The following is a 6,000-nucleotide window of genomic DNA, read 5'->3' on the forward strand; positions in this document are numbered from 1 at the left end:
AGAGAGAGATCCAACACCATATTTTCTTGCATAAGATCCATTTCAAGTGGATACTGCCACTACTTTACCTCTGCTAGCCATGAAAGACCACTATTAAGCTCACTTCTGAGGGATAACATGCGGACTGTAGATTTCCCAATTCATATTCCTTGTAGATGCCATGTTTCTTTACCTCTCAGTAAAATAAAACACTGCATCTGTATCAAAGGTGGAATCATGCAGCCCTTAAAATATTATTGGACTAAAACTCCCAAAATTCCTCACCATTGGCTATGTTGACTATGATTTCTGGAACATCTGGAGGGCCACATGATTTCTACCACTGGTTTAACTGGACTCAGTGAGACTTTCCTCTTAGTAGATATGCATAAAATTGCACAGTTGGTGTTGATCATAGTAATCAAAGGATTAAAAATCCAGAGATACTGTAGTTGCTGTGATACAAACACAGAAATAGGAAAGCAGAAACCTGGAGTCAGAGTTCCTGCAGGTTTTGTTTACTTTTATCAAGAAATACAGAATCACACTGATCTAGCAAAGTCGCTCCAAATGTCCTCCCTATCAGAGCTCTAGAGGTTAGATCCAGCCATATGTTGGTCATGCTTCAGTCCTATTGAAATGAATGCAATACATTAGGGATTACTGGTTTGGGGGCCACTGATCACAGTGAGAAATAAAAGCATGGTCAACTTAGTATGAATCCAGTCAACACAAGAATTTCAGATGTGAGTATAATTTCAGATGTTGGATCTACATTCAGAGGAATGCATACAATAGACTGAGACAGGTATACTCAACTTTCTGCCACCTTTATTGGAAACTTTTTTCATGCCATCTTTCCTTCACTTTATCAGGTTTCAGGGCCATGTACAGCATAAAATAAACACAAAAAATGAAAACACCATAGACAAAAAGTGAGAACATGGTAGACAAAAAAATAAAAAATACTAAAACATGCTCGTTCAGGTCAATAAAATGTGTTAAAATTCTTTGCTGAATACTTTGGTGTACTTTTGCTTGGTGATTAAGAAGCTTGTTTATGCTAGGCAAACATCTTGCAGAAAGGGTGTCCTTGCTGAGACAGATCTCCTTCTCCTTTTAATGGTTATTTGTACCTCTGGCGGAACAGGTACATGGAGAAGCGCCTCATTAGGTCATTCTAAAAAACAGGAAGGTTGGTATAGAAGAAGGCGAATCTTCATGTTACATTGCAAGGTACTAGAAAAAAAGTCACTGAATATTTTAAAAAGCATTTTTTTCCTTTTCTCTTTAATTGCTGTCCTGTATCCTGAAAATATTTTCTGTGTAAGCTCCCCACTTACATGGATGTGGGTTAGGTGACTATCTTACTTAACATAAGAAGGAGGAATTCATCAGGTGTCTCTACAACAGAGTTTTATTGTGAAGAGCATATATTTACAGAATGTTACAAAATGCCCAGACATTGCTTTCTTGCTTTGCTAACCCTCAAATGATTTTGTACTCCTGTTCCTGTCATGTGCTATTTGTTGTTGTTGTTTGCTTTCAAGTCTTCTTCAACTTACATCAACCCTAAGGCAAACCTATCATGGGCTTTTCTTGGCAAGATTTCTTCAGCGGAGGTTTGCCTTCCTATGTGGCTTAGATGGTATGGTTTGCCCAAGGGTCACCCATCAGCTGAGCAGAGGTTTGAATACTGGTTCCCAGAATCTTAGTCCAACATTTAAACCATTACATCATGCTGGCTCTCAAGATATATCACATTTTAAAAAATGAATAATTCTGTATAGGCAAGAGAGATATAGAATAGCTGCATCATGTCATTTGATTGGCCCCTACTCCTCACAGCTGACTGTCTAGATTCTAGACTCTAGTAGTTGTAGTCACAGTTCATGTATTTAGACACCATATTTCTTTTAATTACGTTGAGTTTTAAGTAGTTCATAGAGCAGACATTTTAAATACAACATTTTAAGTACCTACAGTTGTAGTCACAGTTCATAAATTCTGACACCACATTTCTTTTAAGTACATCGAGTTTTAGGTAGTTCATAGAGCAGGCATTTTAAATACAACATTTTACATACAATCCTCTGGAGCAGTGGCAGTGTAAGAGTTTTACACTAATGAAATCAATGAGAAGTTTGCCAGCAAATTAATGATATGGGGATTATCTTCTGACAGTCCATCCTCATGTTGTTTAATTTGTGGTGAGCTGTGTGCATTTAGCACGGTGGCCATGACATATTAGCCAACATCAGAACAACCACTTTAATATTGCAAGTGCTGTAAGTGTAACCACATTCATTCACTGAGATATATACTCTGCAAAGGGTAATGGAACACTATCCTTAATAGTACTGCTACATTACCAGACGATTATTTGGGCAAGTTCTTAGCACGTACTTAGTTATGTATCTTCAAAATTCACATTTTCTGGTATCACAGAGCTGAGTCTTAAATGCATAGGAGTTGTTGATCAGAGCTTTGCATCATTGCTGTTTCATTAAGTGCCTTCATCCTGTTTTCTCAAGTTGGATGCTTCTAAGAATTTATGTCGTCTTCTTTCCGCTGAATGATGATTAAGGCAACTGCATTGTGTTTGCTCCTTTGAAATGAAAACAGCTGTGAGAAATCCGTTTGATCCAGATTATTATTTGGGTTTCCTTTAAAATTATTTGTTTGTTTCTCTTCAGTCTTTCCCTTGGCAACCTGAATTGCTAACGTATCCAGGGACAGGAGGAATGCATCTTAATAATAATAGCTTTTGAAACTGCTTTGATGTGATTTTGATCCTATGCTTTATTTTTTTACTCTACATGATTCTACCTTATGCTACAGAGAATATATGCCTAGGTTTTATTAAAATATACTATGCTATATTCTTCAGTAATGCTGTTGCAGATGAAAAATAATGGTAGGGATCCTAAGGATGCCAAGGAGAAACTAAAAGTACCTAGCCAAATGCAAGTAGCAGTCAGAGAAAAATAAAAGAAATTACTTCTCTTCTATTTAGGCAGAGGGGGTGCAGAAACTTTAATCTAGTCACTTTGCTTCTAGCCAACAGGTGAATACAGGGCACAGCAGAGGGTGAGCCCTGGCATTACAAGAACTGTGAATGAAGGAGGAAGCTAACTAAGGCAGTATAAGACCAGCCCAAAAGCCAGGCCTATGGGCAGAGTCAGGGTGCAGCATCCTGACGACTCACACCCTGACTCCGCCCCTAGGGTACCATGATGCCGCACGCTGCTCCAGATGATGCACAGCATCATGACACACCTCCAGCGCTGCATCCAGATGACGCAGCACCGAAGGAGTGTCATACAGCTTCGCCGCAGCGGCTATGGTGCCCTTTGGAGGGCACAAAAAGGAGCCGCTTTTTGCATCCTCCAAAGGCTGGAATGGGGCTGCAGCATGAGGTTGCCATGGGCCTGATCCAGCCAAGAAAGGGGCAGCTTCCCGCTGCCCCTTAGGGGTAGTCTGTATAGCCCCTAAGTAAATACATATACCACCCCCCTTCCCTCCCCTGAGTCTTTGCAAGCTGCTGCTTTACTAGCTAAGCTGGAGATTTACACACAACTCATGCCTGGAGCTGAGCTCATCAGAAACTGGAGAATTGGTCCTTTTGTCTTCCATCTGGCAATGACCAATGAAAACTGGAGATTCAGGGCCAGGCCCTGAGTTCTGGCAACCCTAGTCGTCTCTCATGTTCTCTCACAGTGGTCCAAAACACACTGCAGAAATAATCCTGTTTGAGGCCACTTTAACTGCCCTGGCTCCATGCTAGGAAATTCTGGGAACTGTAGTTTTCTGAGACATATTTAGTCTTCTCTGTCAGAGAGCTCTGGGGCCTCAATAAACTACAGTTCCCAACATTCCCTAGCACTAGTATCTAGAATAAAAGTGTTAATTTAAAACAATTTAAACAGCAGTTAAAACAAGGTGGTGGAGGTGGGGGTGGTGATGATGGAGGAGCAGAGTCACCACTGCCATCCAGCTGCCACTGAATCTGGGGTAAAGAACTTCACAGACTTGGATCACTACAATGGCTTTTGCTACATCTTGTGTTTCTTTGGAAATCTCTTAGGCAACAATTTTATACAATCTTGTGGAACTCAATGGGACTTACTTGTGAGAAAGCATACACAGAGCTATGTGAGGTTATGCAACTACTGATAAAGTCTGCTTGTGTTTAATTTGGCAGTTCAGGAACTTGGAAAGAAGGAGAAAGCATGGGCCCAAATCTTCATACTCCTTGTTTATTGCAACAGAAATAGTTTTGGCATAATGTATCTGAGATGAAGTAATCAACAGAGAATTAATTGGCAATCAGTTTGAAGCAATGTGGGGAACAAATCTATGGCAAGCAAGTTGCTGATTCTGTCTTCCACAAAGGAAAAACTGTATAGTGGAAATTGAAGGAAAGTAAGCGAGGGGCTCTATCAAATGATGACTGTAACTGCCAAAGAACTGTGAGGACAGACAGGCAAGGAGCCATGGACCAGAAGGTGCTGCTGAACAGGAGAATCAACTTTGAGCAAGCACTATGGGGTCAGTGACTGACATTTGCAGTTCCATACGGTTCCCATGTGTTGTTGAGGGTGTGCAAGTGTGGGGGGAGAGATGTTCAGCTTGGGAGGGTGAGAGAGGAACAGCTGGAAGAGCAAGCAAAGTGTGGGGAAACATATGGCATAGGGCGAAGAAGTGAGAAAAACATCATTCATGACAAGCTGAGGTCCAGACTGGTGGCCATGTGAGAAGAGGAGAGGCAACAGAGACTTGCTGGGAGCCTGACCTCAGAAGAATTGACCTTTGGAATCCAGGTACTATTTGAATACAAGCGTCATGCCCTTCCTTGGCAAAGGATAATTTGTGTCTTCCATAGGTGATGGACATTACATGATACATTTAAGCTTCTTAGAAATTCTGCTGGGTGGCTTATGGAAAATAAACAAGCAAGAAAAATCTAGATGGAGAAAGTATCTGAAAGAATCATTTGAACTTGAATATATGTGTTGTTCTTCATAAGTGTGGGGGGGGGGGATGCTAAGAGAAAAAGACTCTGTATCTGATGTTCTGACTATGAAAGTACAATTCCCCAAAAGATATAGATGCATATCTGTGTTTTGAGGTAACTATGCCTCTGTGGAGGGATGTCCACCGGAAAAAGGCCACAATATTTTTCTCACTGCATCAACACTTGTATTCCTTCTCAGATGACTAATTGCACTGAGCGTGGAGTAGACCCTATTTTAGTATAGATAATAAGCTTCACCAGTTCTAGAGAACAATCTGTCTATTGCTGCTTCTATTTCCAGGACACCCTAACATAACAATACAATACAACATAACCCATTTTCCAAGTGCAAAATAATCTTTGATCATTAGTCCTGTGGGTAACTTCTAAGAAATTAGTCCCATTTTGCTCATCAGTTGTATATTGACCTTTAAAAAGTAAGTCCCATAGAATTCAGAAATCTTATGCATGTCTTCTAAGAAGAAAGCCTCCTGGAAATCAGAAACACTTATGGTTGGGTATGTTAGAACTGTAGTCTACAAAGTAGTAAGCTAGTGGGGAGCCTGAAATGAACTCATGATCATTGAGCTGTAACCTAATTATATGCATTGCTATGTAATCAGAGAACAGGAGCCCAGTATATAATTTTATTGCATCAAGTTCTATGGACAAAATTGTGGAAATGTTTTAAAGGTTGAAAGATACAAAGACTTGCCTCCAGCTTTGTTGAAAAGCCCAAAAGCTGCAATTTCCCAAGCAAACTGTGTACACATTTAATTTCATATTTTGAGTACAAACTCATACGCCCTCATTAAATCTAGCAACTGAGCTAATTCTGATGCATTTGCCATCAGATCTCAATTACCTTCATGCAGCATTGTAGAGCAAGCTACATGACAAGAATGCATTTTCCTTTTCACTCTTCAGATAGATGTGTACTTAAAGGACTTGCGTAGGGGCTGTTAGTTAACCTCAACCATTTCTGTTTAATTATTACATTTCTC

This window comes from Sceloporus undulatus, chromosome 5 (genome assembly GCF_019175285.1).
Source record: "Sceloporus undulatus isolate JIND9_A2432 ecotype Alabama chromosome 5, SceUnd_v1.1, whole genome shotgun sequence".
NCBI classification, from domain to species: domain Eukaryota; kingdom Metazoa; phylum Chordata; class Lepidosauria; order Squamata; family Phrynosomatidae; genus Sceloporus; species Sceloporus undulatus.